Here is a 15,560-nt window from a genome sequence, read left to right as displayed (position 1 = left end):
GTATACGTTAAATCATACTCCTTCACATCTTTTCTCTTCCTCTAACTCACTACTGATTAACTGAATTAACAACAATCAGGTATGAAAATTTAATTTTTAAAAGTACATATACATATAAAGTGAGGTCATGAGTGTAATTAAATTTCAAATCTTTTAGTTCTAATTTATTTGATTTTCTATTTGAGTTTCTACATATTTTTTTGAAAAATTCTCAAAGTAAATTTACAAAAATAAAAAATAGTAAAGAAATATTTAATGGATTGGGAAAATATAAATTTGTGATAACATCTTCTTAAACATGTTATCACAAATTTATAACAGTCTACTTGAAATTTGACTGAATGGTTTATAATTCAGCCAAATTCTTCCTCACATCACATAATTCCAGGGATAGCAATCTTTTTGTATAAAAAGCTCTTTAGTATGTAGAAGAAATGTTGTTTGTTGTTTCCTTATCAGTAAATTAGGTTATGTATTAATAAATCTGGTTTTGCGTAGGTATAATAAACTGGATCTATGGTGAGGGTCTTGAGGATCTTAAAAAGCGAAGGTCCAAGGATCTTCTAAATCTGGGTATTTGTACTGTTAATAGTTCTTCAGAAGATTAGTTAAAAACCTAGAATACTGAATGAACATCTGTTGGGAAATGTGTGCAAATATGTCTGCTGTAACAGATTTATATTCCTTCTAATACTAATTTGTTTCCAGAGAAAAGGTTCAGCATTCAAGGAAAATATTCTCTGCTTACAATAATCGTGTGGAATTTGATACTAATTTACTGAACTGTCAACCTTTTAGTCAATCATCATCATAATCAGAATATAAGGTTATTATTAATGAATTTATTAAATTGGTGCTGAGTATATCTTAATATTAGAATAAGAAATTGGAGATTATTTGGGAAGGTATGGTTAAAAGGTTAGGATGTAATCGGTTCTTTTTATTATTCTAAATGGTTCTTTTTATTATTTTGCTTTATAATACCCATTAAGGTGCAATATTTTAATAAAATAAAGATAACATTTTTATTTTAATAAAATAAGCAATAGTATTTTATAGCAGCATTTAGACTTTCATTTTTATTTTCTTCCTTAAGAAATGTTTGTCGCTTATTTACAAAATTAGAGGTCAATTTTGTTCTTGTTTTCTAATGTATTTGAAACATAAACTTTTAACATTTCTTGAAAAACATAACATGCTAACAAACTTTCAGCATGTTTTTAGAATAGTTCACTGAAGCAGCTGTTTACCAGTTTTTAGAAAATATTTTGTATATCACAGATAACAAAACAATTCCATTTAAAATTTTTTACAATCTCAGTGAAGCATTCAATCTGGTTCCACATGTTTTACCGATGATAAAATTAGCAACTTTAGTTAGAGTAGCTGCTTATAATCGGTTAAGTCACACACCTTGCTGCAATAAACAGATTATTGAAATTTATCTTTGGTAAGAATGCACATGTAAAATAAGGTCTTTACTTTTAAATGCAGAATAAGAAGTGCCACAGGGAGGCGTGTCTGTAATGTGGTTTAATTTTTTTGCCTCAAAATCTTGAACCATTCATTGTTAGCCTCTTCACAGATTCACAATTGTGTTTCTATCCAAAGATAATGATTTAGAAGGATTTGAAAATTCTATATTAGCAGTTAGAAAATTATTCACTTGATAGAGAGTAATCATCTAAATTTAACAATTTGTAAATCCATTTTATTATACTTCTCAGGTAGATATAACTTGTTGCTGATCAAACGGATAGAATCCCCAGCGATTAAAACAATTTAATTCCTGTTGCCCGTAAAGGAAAATTTCTTAGTTTTAACTATATAAAAAATTCTCTTGTTATGATCAAATTAATTTCATTATCAACAACATCAAATTGTACTGTTTTGCTTTGAAGCACCCCTTATAACACTAAGCTTGTCATCATTATTAAATATTTATTATACCTATACATATTCTTCTATAAAATACAATGTCATTATTTGAGGCTCCCTTAAAAAGTTTGAATGAGTTTTTAGATACAAAAATGCACCATCAGATAAATTGTTGAGATCCCATAAATAAGAATCATGTTGACCTTTTTAGAAAATAATGTTTATATTTATGAATGTGCAATCGATCATTAAAAAGAACAATCACTAATTCAAAGGAAAAAAGTAACAAAGTTCATCTCCAGCCAATCAATCAACAGAATTTTTTTGTGTAACTCAATACAATATTTTGACTTAAAGAAATCTTTCCATCGATTAATCTGAAATATAATTAATTAAATTATTCTATTTGGCAGAAACACTGTTATTATGTTAACGAATATAAATAATACTAGTTAAAAAACTGAACTTTCTGCATTTCTATTCAATATAAGAAATACATGCTCAAATAATTTCCATTATTATTATTATCATTACACAGCTGTTCATTCTTTTTACAAGATGTAGCCTCTTCAAGTCTAGTTCGACAGGTAAGCTTTCAACAGTTCTTGCCATGCTTGTCTGTCCTGTGTCATCCTCTGCCAGCTGGTTCCAGCCACCCTTCTAATGTCTCTGTCCCGTTAATCTGGTAGCCTGCCTCTCCACTCAAGGACCGCCCTTGTCTACCTTCCATCACATCTTCTCGCGATGTGCCCTGCCCATTTCCATTAAGGCCTTGTAATTGTGATTTATTTTGTAATTATTTTTTCATACTTTTTGTCCATATAATTTCTTTAATTATCTCACGTGTTTCTATTTTAAATAATTAAAATGAACTGTAATCGCACTATTTTTTACTTTATGATTAATCGTGAGTTTCGTGATGGAAGCCCATATTGCAGTTCCTTTATCCATTCAGGCCAATGTTGGAGCATATCTAACCAACTTGATGATCTAACCAACTTGTAACTGACATGATCTATGTAGTATATTATTTGTAGCGATCAGAATAAATAGATTTATTTATTAAAACCTCAACAGAATTTTTCTGTTGAGATAAAAAGCTTTGCCTTAGACTGTTACTCTTCCTCATGGATAGACAAGTACTAATTGTTAAAGCCATACAGGTTCATTTTACCCTTGGTTGGAAAATTAATGTTGTAGCTATCATAACATACGTCACTCCTGAGATGGTATGAAATATACAGAAATAGTATATTTTTAAAATACCAGTTTTGGGATATAAATAAACATTTTTTTATATAATACTGAATAAGTAATTAAAGCATTAGTTACTTATTATGAGGTATGGTTTTTCAAAAGTATGAGTCAGTAGTTAATAAAAAGTAATGGCAACCCTGAATCATATGATTTAGTTTAAGAAGGTAATAGCATCATGAGTTTTTATTAGATTATAAAATGTTCATAAGAGAAAGCCTGCCTAAAATTCTGATGAACTTGTTGAATGAACGAGTTTAAAAGTAACAGAAAACTAATAGTAATTTCAAAGTAATTTCCATGCAATTCACAAAAAAAAATTAAAGATTAACTAGGTTTTCATAAATCTTATTTAAGTTAGTATGAACAAAACTTACACTGAAAAACATAATTTTTGTTTCCCAACATGCGATACATGATTTCTATCTGATTTTTTATGCTGAAAACACATCTGAACTCATAATTTTTCTATCGCCTACGATTTTTGAAAAATTTTTAAATTTTAATTAAACGATTTTTTTTCATTTTTCAACGTATAGTTAGATATTAAGCTCCTATATTGTATTTTGTTAGCTCATTTTTTATTGTTTAATTTTAACATAATTTGTAAGCTATAAATAAACAATTATATCATGATACCAAAGAAAGCAGGGGCAGATAAATGTGAAGAATAGAGAACAATTAGTTTAACTAGTCATGCATCAAAAATGTTAACTAGAATTCTATACAGAAGAATTGAGAGGAGAGCGGAAGAAGTGTTAGGAGAAGACCAATTTAGTTTCAAGAAAAGTATAGGGACTAGGGAAGCAATTTTAGGCCTCAGGTTAATAGTAGAAGGAAGATTAAAGAAAAACAAACCAACATACTTGGCGTTTATAGACCTAGAAAAGGCATTCGATAACGTAGACTGGAATAAAATGTTCAGCATTTTAAAAAAATTAGGGTTCAAATACAGAGATAGAAGAACGATTGCTAACATGTACAGGAACCAAACAGCAACAGTAATAATTGAAGAACATAAGAAAGAAGCCGTAATAAGAAAGGGAGTCTGACAAGGATGTTCCCTATCTCCGTTACTTTTTAATCTTTACATGGAACTAGCAGTTAATGATATTAAAGAACAATTTAGATTCGGAGTAACAGTACAAGGTGAAAAGATAAAGATGCTATGATTTGCTGATGATATAGTAATTCTAGCCGAGAGTAAAAAGGATTTAGAAGAAACAATGAACGGCATAGATGAAGTCCTACGCAAGAACTATCGCATGAAAATTAACAAGAACAAAACAAAAGTAATGAAATGTAGTAGAAATAATAAAGATAGACCAGAGAATGTGAAAATAGGAGGAGAAAAGATTATGGAGGTAGAAGAATTTTGTTATTTGGGAAGTAGAATTACTAAAGATGGACGAAGCAGGAGCGATACAAAATGCCAAATAGCACAAGTGAAACGAGCCTTCAGTAAGAAATATAATTTGTTTACATCAAAAATTAATTTAAATGTCAGGAAAAGATTTTTGAAAGTATATGTTTGGAGCGTCGCTTTATATGGAAGTGAAACTTGGACAATCGGAGTATCTGAGAAGAAAAGATTAGAAGCTTTTGAAATGCGGTGCTATAGGAGAATGTTAAAAATCAGATGGGTGGATAAAGTGACAAATGAAGAGGTATTGCGGCAAATAGATGAAGAAAGAAGCATTTGGAAAAATATAGTTAAAAGAAGAGACAGACTTATAGGCCACATACTAAGGCAACCTGGAATAGTCGCTTTAATATTGGAAGGACAGGTAGAAGGGAAAAATTGTGTAGGCAGGCCAAGTTTAGAATATGTAAAACAAATTGTTAGGGATGTAGGATGTAGAGGGTATACTGAAATGAAACGACTAGCACTAGATAGGGAATCTTGGAGAGCTGCATCAAACCAGTCAAATGACTGAAGACAAAAAAAAATAAACAATACTAGACAAAGAATTAAATCATATTATAGTCATATATTATATGACAACATATTTAATACTGAAGAGTGAGCCTTCATTGACAAGATAAATCATGTCTGTGCAGGCCAAAACATGTAGCTGAAAACAGCTGTGTTATTTGTATTAAGCACTGGATTTAGGAATGAATTAATTTTGTTCAGTCTTATTGCCTTCTTAAGTTTGTTAACAGTGCAGTGTCATAATGCCTGGGAATTGTGCAAATGATGTCGATGCCTTTTGTTATGTATGTGGTGAGTTTACTCTAAAATCAAATAGAAAAATATTACACCTTTAATTAAAAAGCATATCGTTTGTACTTTCAGTGTAAAATTGGTGATCAGGATAAGATGTGGGCTCCTTGTAAAGTATGCATTAATAGTTCTGTAAATTTAAGAGGATGGCTGAAAGGTACATGGAAGGCTTTGCCAAAGGATCGTGTAACCAATTGTTAGTTTGTTTAATAAGTGTGTCTGGAATTTCTAAAAAATCTAAATATACTGTAAAATATCCTTCATTGCAATCTGCAATGTACTTCACATCTTCAATGTACTTCAATGAAATTATTCCAGTTCCTGAGGCATTTGTGAGTGTATGTTTCAAAAGCAGCGATGAAGAATCAAGCAGTACTGAAGAAAACAACAATGATTTTGATTTTGAATTATCTTCCGATAAGCCACACCTTATATCACAAGGTGAATTAAATGACTTGGTTAGGGATTTAAATTTATCAAAAAATTAAGCTGAACTGTTAGAATCAAGATTGCAAGGTTGAAATTTACTTCAAAACGTTACAAAAATTTTGGGCTTTTGAAGCTGACAAAAAGAAACGTTCTCAGTACTTCATTGATGAAAATAATTTGGTTTATTGCACAAATATTGATGAGCTTTTGTTACACTTAAGACAAGCTCATAAACCTGAGAACTGATGCATTTCATAGATTCGTCCAAGTATAGTTTAAAAGTGGTTCTACTATACAATGGTAATAATAATACACAATGGTATCCTTCAGTACCAATCGCTTATGGTATTAATTTGATTCAGACATATGTTGTGATGAAAGACATTTTGTTAGGTATGCAGTTAGGCTATGCTAAGTGCATGTGTTTTGTTTATGAATGGAACAGGCGAGCTAGGGAAAAATATAATGTTACCAAAGAGTGAAAGAAACGAGACAACTCCAAATGGGAAAAATATTATTCATGAGCCCTTAATTGAACCCAAAAAAAATATTTTTACTCCCTTTCTATATCAAGCTAGGACTAAGAATAGTCCTGGATTTTTGTACATCAGGTAAAAATTTCCAAATGTAAGTGAAGGAAAAGTTAAAGAAGGAATAAATGTTGGTTCTCAAACAAGTTAGTCGGTCAAAGATGATGTATTTAACTCGATGTTAAAAAATGTAGAAAGTGCAGCTTGGGCTTCATTTAAAGATATTTGCAAAAACTTTCTCGGCAAACAGAAATCAGAAATCAGAAATCAGACAATTACCACAATATTATTAATCAACTTCTTACTTCATACAGAGCTATGGGATGTGATATGTCTTTGAAAATATATTTCCTCCACTTGCATCTGGTTTTTCCCCGGACAGCCTCGGAGACGTAAGTGATGAACATGGTGAACGTTTCCACCAAGACATTTCGATGATGGAAAATCACTATAAAGGGAAATGGAATACTAACATGCTAGCCGATTACTGTTGGACATTAATTCGGGATGTGCCTGAGGCTATTTATAAAAGAAAAGCATCAGCGAAATCATTCTAACACAAGTAAGGCCATGCAAAATTATAAATTTTACATATTTAACTATATTTTCCCTTAATTTTTTTTGAAGTGTAATTTATTTAAAACTAAGAGCGATAGAAAAATTGTTTTTCAGATCTGTAATGTATGCAAAAAACCATTCAAGAAATGGTATCACAAATAGAGAATCATTAAATTTTTTTTGTCTACTGTGTTAGCAATGGTAGAATTCTATTTTCAAAATTATTCATAAAAATGCCCATAAAAATTCATAAAAATGTCTACCATCAATAATTAACAAATATCAAATATCATACTATTTCAAAGATGATATGCGGATGATATTTTGATCGTAAAAAATAAAGCATATTTCTGTAATATTCATTCTATTGATTTGAATCATTCAATTCAAATCTATCTCACACAGAGACAGAGGTCACAGTTCATTAAAGTTTGTGCTTCAGTTCAAAATAGAAATGCGAGTACATACAGCAAAAAAACCAACACACCATATGCTTGAATTTGTAATATAATTAAAACTTTTTGAAATTTTCCTTTATGGAAAACAGAATTTGTTATCTAAAATAAATTGCCACAAATTTCAAATTTTGATATGATGTTTTATTCTTTAAATTTAAAAAAATAAATACATATGTATATTTTTGTTGTGTTAAATAATTTTTCACTAGTTTTATATGCTATGTTTTTTAAATTTTTTTTTTTTAATTTTATAGATTTGTTATTCAGTGACTGATAAGACAGACTGTCACATCCTGTCAATATAAATGGATTATTGGAAAATTTTTCTTTAAGTATTGACTCTTTTTTTTTTTCTTTTTTAGTTGAAGTAGTAATGTTAAAATTATTTTAAAATGAATTTTTTTAATATTTTATTTTAATTTAATTTTTTCAGTGTAATTTGATAAAATATATGAAAGATATTTTTTGTTAAAATAAAAAACGTAATAAATGGACAATACGCAATATATTTACATACACTTAAATATACTTGTACTTTTTTGTTATTGATCAAAAAAGAAATTGGTAAACAAAAGTAATTATTACATTCAAACCCATGTAATATAATTTCAGTGAATTCATTCTTTTTCTAATACTCAGTTTCTATTTTATTTTTTTGATAACTGATTTCGAATATTTTCTGCTAATTTTTTTTCCAGCTGATGTCTTTGTAATAACAATTGTGTAGTATTGTCACTCATTTTTTCATTATTATTCTGTTTAGTTCTGTTTGTTCCAAACATATTTGTATTATTTTTCTTTTTTGTATTTACAACTGTTTCTTTATTCTCCTTCAACTGAAAAAAAAAAAATGTAATTAAATAACACTTCACCGATTATGAGAAATTGATTACCAGACAGACTGATTTCAGATGTTTAATTCAGTGTTAAATCTAAACCTTCAGTTGGTAGGGGATGGTCAAAATAAATGTTTTCATAATTTATTTTGAAACGTCCTCATGAGTGACAAGTGAAAAATATTAAGCATGTGATCTGAATGTGAGAATGTTCTTTAAGATGCATAAGCCTGTTGTCAAGTGGCTTTTAAACATCTAGATAAAAAGCAATTTGCTATAACATATATTTGAACTGGTACATGCAAAATTGTCTATTAGTAAAAGCAACTGCCTGTGTTTTTTTAAGCAGTGATGCTTAAAAAATCCTTTGTTCTTTAAATTCCTAAACGGTGTGAAAAACAAAGGTCTCCAGTCGGCAACGTTTCATCAAAATCTCACTTGTACATAAATAACAATATGTTTCTATACTCACACATATAAACAATTATGGGTTGAAGAGAAGTTATATAATAAAGTTAAGCGTGTATGATTTTCATTTATTATGTTGTTTTTTTGTTATGGATATATTTATTAGAAAAATTTATCGACCAAAGATCCTATTTCCCTTAAAATGGTTTTTTAAAATTTTGGCTCCCATTTTGTTTGTGATGCAGTTATGGATACAAAATTTTGTCGTAATTTACCTTAAATGTAGAAACTAGTCTCGACAAATAACAATATTAATTATTACTATAATCAGCTTTTATTTTAAATTACTTTTAAAAGACATTACTAGCAGTTCTGTGTAGAGTAGACGTTCTTAGTGTACTGAATTAAAAAAAAAATTGAGCTCTATAATAAAACTGAATTAAGTGAAAATCAAAACAAACAAGACCAATTTTTATTTTAAATTCAGTCGTTAAGTGTTAAAAACTAAAGAATTGATTTACTTTCATGTTCAATCAATAGCGACTTTGTGTTCATTGCTTTTAGTCAACTTCCTCAGACGAGGAACCAAAAGCAACCAAAAAGCATTTTGGTTGCTTTTAACCAAATTTTATTCTGTTGATGCATGAAAAATGCATCAACAGAATAATACATCGAGATCAACCGTGCTCTGACCTTACTGGAGAGATCACTGTACTATCGAGCTCATGTACACATCATATGCGAATATATGTCCATCCACATGGCTGAACATCCACCCAGCTTTAGACAACTCTGATCCGCAAACCCGTTTGGTGCAACTTACATATTGGGGTTCAAGTTTTATGCCTTCCTAGCCCCTTGAGATTCGCCGTTAAGATCTTTTTTAAAATTACAAATAAGTAGGATGTATATGGGCATTGACGTGCATTTCAAGGCCACAGCGCCGGCGAGGGGCCCAGGTGACTCGGCCTGTCACGGGTGTGACGTCACAGGCGGGGTGCCACGAGACGGTCTATCTGCCTAGGTGGAGAGTCGGTCAGATGGAAGCTCAATTCAAGGCCATGTGACGTCAGAGACCTTAATCTCGTATCTTATGTAGCTCCGATATTAGTATGAAATTTACCGATCTAAATCTTTTATTTTATTAGGACTGATGTAAGCGCAATTCAAGGCCATATTATGTAAGACGTGTGTCTTAGATCGGGCGATCGAGCGGTCTAGATGCAGAGACCGGATTCAGCGAGAAGCGCAGTTTAAGGTCGTGTGACGTCAGAGCAGTTGCCGTCTGCAGCCGGGGCTGGAAACGGGCTATCTAATACACCGATAAATATAAACAAATATACAAACAAAGAAAACGCAGCCCTAAAGTATATACAATCTGTAAACTTTAATGTAGGTTAAAATATATCGTAGTCTAACTCTACCGTGGAGCCGATGATAGAGTTATACGATCTAAATGAATCACGATGGGGTACTGCGGGTGAGGCTATAGTTTCGTTGGATGCATTAATAGATCCCGAGAGGACAGATTCAGAGTAGGGAGTGAGGAGGTGACTGACTCCGCGTACAAGGTAGGGGAAGCTTGGGGGGAAGGTAGGGGATGGGGCAGCTTCGGTCAGGAGGGGGCGGTTCACTGCGATGGGTTACCTTGAGGAATGACCGGAGATCCCGGGAGAAATTTATGAAGGAAGATAAGACCGAAGTCACGGCGGGGGAACTCCTTCGGGGTCCTCCCCGCTAGAGGCAGGGCACGAGAAAGGACCGAGTACCGGCCGCTCGGGTGGTACTGCAGGTAACGGCATAGGTCTTGGCACGGCCGCCTGAGGGGCTTGAGGCAAAGGTACCTCGCCGGAGCGGCTGCGTTATGCTTAACTTTAGCTCCAGCCCTGGGAGTCAAGAAAAAAAGTAGCCGCTTCTTGTTTCCACAGCTTATTCGGTAAATTATATCGCATGAAAACGCCTCTAAAATGATGTATATTTAACGCTTTAGCGTACTCTGGCAATTCCTTATCATTCAGCGGACGGATTGTTATAATCTATAATTGTTTCTTTAATATTACCACCACATTTTAGGTTTAACCTACTGCCTGATTTGCGTTACAGATTCAAACCGCTGCATTTCTTCTTATACTTGACTCTACCGCCGAATTTTGATTTCAACGTCATAGGATTCGTTACCACGCAAGCGGCTGATTTTTCTGCTAAGCTGGAATCAGACGCCGTCATCAATTGCCAAGTCCTTTCGGCCTACTCTTTATCAGCTTTAGCTCTGGACGCGCTTTATCTTTGTATTTAGCATGAGCGATATCTTGCTCTTTGCATGACCGATCCAACTTATTTATACTACGATCAATTCTTCTCAATCTCTTCTCCAGCTTAGTGCCAGAACCGAGTACTGATAGCCGGATAAGTGAGCAGCCTATAGATAATCTGTAGCTCTATTCATTACAGTACCCAACGATGACACGATTCCACGATCTTTTTTTCTAGTCGTAGTTTTTCGCTTCTTCTTCCCTGACCTATTCGCCATCTCTAAGATGTGAACCGCTGTTCATTGATGATATTGGAAATTATCACCAGCATCGGGTCTGATTTCAAAACCTCCGTGTGAGTCTATCCCTCCAACTTGTTCCTTCATCGGTTCTGCGTTTTCTCCAATACCAGTCCTCTCTTCCTTCTCCCTAGTCGACTTTTTTCTTTTTTCTTATTGCTTCCGATACATATAAGTTAACGTCATTCATGAAGTCCCTCATTTCATTTTCTACGTATGTTGTGAGAGTAGCTTGCATTAAATCTTAGGTGACGAAATTTTTCACTTCCACTTACATTAATCTCTGAATGAATGTTAAAATCCCAGTTTGTATATCGTTAATCGTTGTAGATATTTTGTTAATATATTCGGTCGCTTCCGTTACATGTAACTTAAAGTCATACATAAAATCTTCGTCTTTCTTTTTCGCTTCCTTTAATCTCCTTTCTAATGGTACGATCACAGTTTTTATTTTATCCGTAACTTTAGCTAGTTTGTTTGTATATTTTTCGACAAAGTATTTTTCAATGCGTGTATCATATTCAGCAGACATTTACCCACCCGTAATTGACGGCATCCCCCTTTTTTCGGGATTGTCTGCGTTGTTTTCCTTTCATATCAAATCACCGTCTGAGGTCAAAGCAAAGCCCACGCCTGGTGGAGCTCGAGAACCCTTACCGCGTTTGCGATTATCGCTCCCATTACCAATCTTAAATCCCGGCATCTTCTATATTTGTAAGAAAATAAAAAAAAAGTAAATATACTATTATTACAACCGCAAGTGATGGTGTGTAGTCGCTTAAATTGACACCGTGCTCTTTCAACTCCTCCACTGTGACAACGATTTGATGTTCACGCCCGAATTACCAGCCCTATATTAATCGTATAGATCTCAAAGCCTACCGACTAATTCATTTGAATCATTCCAGTAAATATATTCAGGTCTCGACTGTCGCGGATTGGAATGGAGTCTTAGTACTCTAGAGCTGCTTGTTCCTTCATCATCACAATACATTCTTCTTTGCTGTGGTTTTTCTCTGCTAGTAGATGATCGTTTTGTTCCTGGATATTTTTATTCGTCGTAAAGTTATCCATATGGCGCCTGTCTTTTGAACGCTTTTTCGGACTTAATTATGCTTCTAATAACTCATCAACTGCCCTCACCTTCAGAAGTACGAGATCTTTTTTCAAGACTGAACCGCAGTGATGAATCACTGTCATCATCAGATTCTTAATTTTGTGTAGAAGGAGAAATGGAGGGTGGTGATTGTAACAATTCTGATCGCCGTGGAGGGGGAGGCGGCGATCTTTTAACTGGACTAGGTGTATGCAATCTACTTTCCCTACGGTTTCCAATGGGAGTGAATCGATGGCGGCTCAGATTCCGAATCCTACTTCAACTGCGTGAAATATATCCTTTACTAGAAGTAAATAGGCAATAGGCTTCAGTTCGCTACATCGAACTCATTTTTCGATGTTGTTTACGTCTTGTTGAGACACTACAACTACGATGATGAGCAGTGCCTGCAAGAGAGCTACTACTGAGACGAGACTGTTTCGGTACTATCACGTCAGATGACGTACAGTAAACAGTACTAGATGGTAGTTCTACAGAGTCGAGATCTTTTAATGACCGATCTGGTTACCAAATCATTACGTGATTATGGTGTTGGCTTCTGAAGGTACAGGTGTAACATTAATTGCGGGATTGCGGTGATTTGAACATGTGTTCAGCATTAAGGATTCACATACGGTTTCGTTGTGCTTTCGCTAATAGGTGCTTGTCGAGGAGTAGTGCAGAAGGAATACATCTCGCTAAATGGTATGACCGGGTTTTTTCGGCTTAAACAACTTTCTGATGTAGTTTATGTACTTGTAGGACTTACCGCTTTTCATCTGACTCGTTGGCATTAAGTGAGTACCTGTCGCCTTGATTACTTCTCTGTAGGTTTACATGTCGCTTTTATACGACTTAGGAAGGAAGGGGTTTTGTAGAATAACAGTTGTAGCAGTCCGAGAGTGAGTTTAAATGTTCGTTCGTCTATATGTATTCCATCTTGGTCAAAACTGACCGGCTTCTCCCCCATGCACTAATAGCCATCGACGTTTTGACTCAAACACAGGGTCTAACTTTTAGATTCACGAGTATCGAGTATATGTTATAGGACATTTAACGTGTAATATGCCATATGTTTCTTTTCTACGATATCCTGAGCCTCCTCTTCAATTGTCCTTTCACCTATATTATCTATATTACTAATCTCGTTACTAGATATGGTTTCGTCTTCCTTCTCATCTTCTCATCATCGTGTAACTCTTCTTCCTTACTAGACGAAGGGATAGATGATACTGCCGATCGTCTAGTTGATTCTGTCTGATCAAAGATATTGCTGATCTTTTTTTTTGTCATACCTAAAGCTTTCTTTATTTCCTCTAACGGTTTGTTTAGGGGGTTTGAAATCTTTAGCCAACCCTTCATCGGTCTCAGCTAAATTGTTGACATAGGCTGCAGGTTTACATTTGATCGATTCATGCAACAGCTTAGCCATTTCTGTTTTTCATCCTTCACCATGATCAACACAGTCTATATTACGAAACTAACCGTGTTGTAGTGATACTATATTATGATTATCAACGGTGCAACGGAGGTCTGTTAACAGTGCAACGGGGATTCTTTAATGATACAATGGGGGTTCTTTAGCGACGCAACGGATGTCGTTAACGGTGCAACCGGTCCGTAGATAGATTAATAACATAGATTAATATAAAAATGGTAATATTAATATAAGAATTTACCGATTAATAGTCATGTAAGCTTAGAAGTCAGAGAAAAGTTGGCTAAAATATATGTGTGAAGTGTGTTTATAAATGGATGTTAGGTATGGATCCTCCGAAAATGGAGGAAAGGAAGAGGCTTGAAGCGATTAAAGTATGGGTCTGGAGGAAGCAAATAAAAATAAGTTCGGCGTTTAAAAAAGTACCGAATAAGTTCTAGAAGAAGTGGATGAAAAAGATCACTTTTAAACGTGATTGGACGTGTTACAGCACGATCGGTTCTTAACAAATTCATTTAAAGGAAAAGTAGCACTAATGAAACCACGGGGATGTCTCAGAGCTGCATTCTTCAAGAATCAGAGACAGATTATGTGTTGTATAGTGGTTTGAAGATGGCAGAAATGGAGAGAGAGAAACACGGGTGCTCCAACAACCTAAAAACCCCAAAATTAAGTACGCATACTTTCTTTCTCCTTACATACATACCTGTGTTATAGTTGAATTTTTAGTCTTATTTTTTATTTTATTTTCTTCAACATGGATGTTTGGTACTAACGAATATGTTACTACAGGTACTGGAACCTCTGAACGTTCTTGTGGTGGTATAATTGCCTGAAATTTAAACAAATTTTTTTTCTTTTATAAAATGTTTATAACTTTTTTAAAATACCTTGAAATATGGTTTCAGGAAGACTTTTCAGCAGCAGAGATATTGCATATAAATTGCTAAGGTCACTTCCACGATTAGGAAACTAGTTTAGTATGCGATCAAATAGTGTATTTGATGTGTTCTGTCTGTTTAGTAAGTTGGTGTTTTTCATATTCAGTGCATATAATTTAATTTCTACATAAATTTATAAATATAAATTTTTTGTTACGAAATATATGAGTGCACATCAGATAATTTATAATTAGTACTTATAAATAAAATATATATTGAAAATCGAAAATCTAAATACATAATTATATTGTAAATAAATCGGTGGGAAGATCTGTTAAATGAGTATTAAAAATGGTTAACGAAAATAAAATATGGCTCATCTTTTTTTTTTTTTAATTTGTGACTATTATTTTTTAGTTTATTTTATTTTATTTTTTTTTTTTTAGCAAAAATACAATACTTGAATAAGTTATGTTTAATTCACTAAATATGTTGGACTACAATTATTCGTTATATTTATGCAAATCAAACGATTATGTGACGGCTCATAAAACAGTGACAAGCTAAATCAATTTGATTTCCCTATGGGAATTGTTATCTATCAAAAACACCAAAAAAATATTTCATATTATGTTTTTTTTTTGGTTTTTCTGAGCGAAAAACGCTCCCGCGTTATCATCGCCCGGACACAATGTATTTGTTGTAATAAACAACATATCATATCGACAATATATCATATTATATATCTCATATTATTATATCAAAATAATAAAATTAGCTTTTGCTTTACGGCAAATGGAATAAATAGCTGAAACACACTGCAGTTCAAATGCTTGAATATAAACGGACAGCCCTGAGAAATCGTAACACATAGATAACAAATATTTCATTATCCCCTAGAATAGTTCGCGTGTTAGTGCCTAGGTTAAACTTGCGACGTAATGCTGCATAACAGATACAATCCACAAGGATGTGGTGAACTATTAGTTGGCAGTCGCAGCGTACACAAACGGGTG

At 33.2% G+C, this 15,560-nt stretch overlaps 1 long non-coding RNA gene across 1 annotated transcript; it reads left to right on the top strand.

Moving 5' to 3' along the window:
* LOC142332040 (uncharacterized) lies at positions 1-14,799 on the top strand. The gene is made up of 3 exons (XR_012758127.1): positions 1-79; positions 7,589-7,666; positions 14,572-14,799. It is a non-coding gene; the product is annotated as an uncharacterized LOC142332040 (long non-coding RNA).
* Positions 14,800-15,560: the final 761 nt, after the last annotated feature.

Source organism: Lycorma delicatula, chromosome 11 (assembly GCF_047948215.1).
Source record: "Lycorma delicatula isolate Av1 chromosome 11, ASM4794821v1, whole genome shotgun sequence".
In the NCBI taxonomy this organism is placed as follows: Eukaryota; Metazoa; Arthropoda; class Insecta; order Hemiptera; family Fulgoridae; genus Lycorma; species Lycorma delicatula.
The sequence above is the reverse complement of the archived record's forward strand: the minus strand, read 5'-3'. Positions and strand labels throughout refer to the sequence as shown.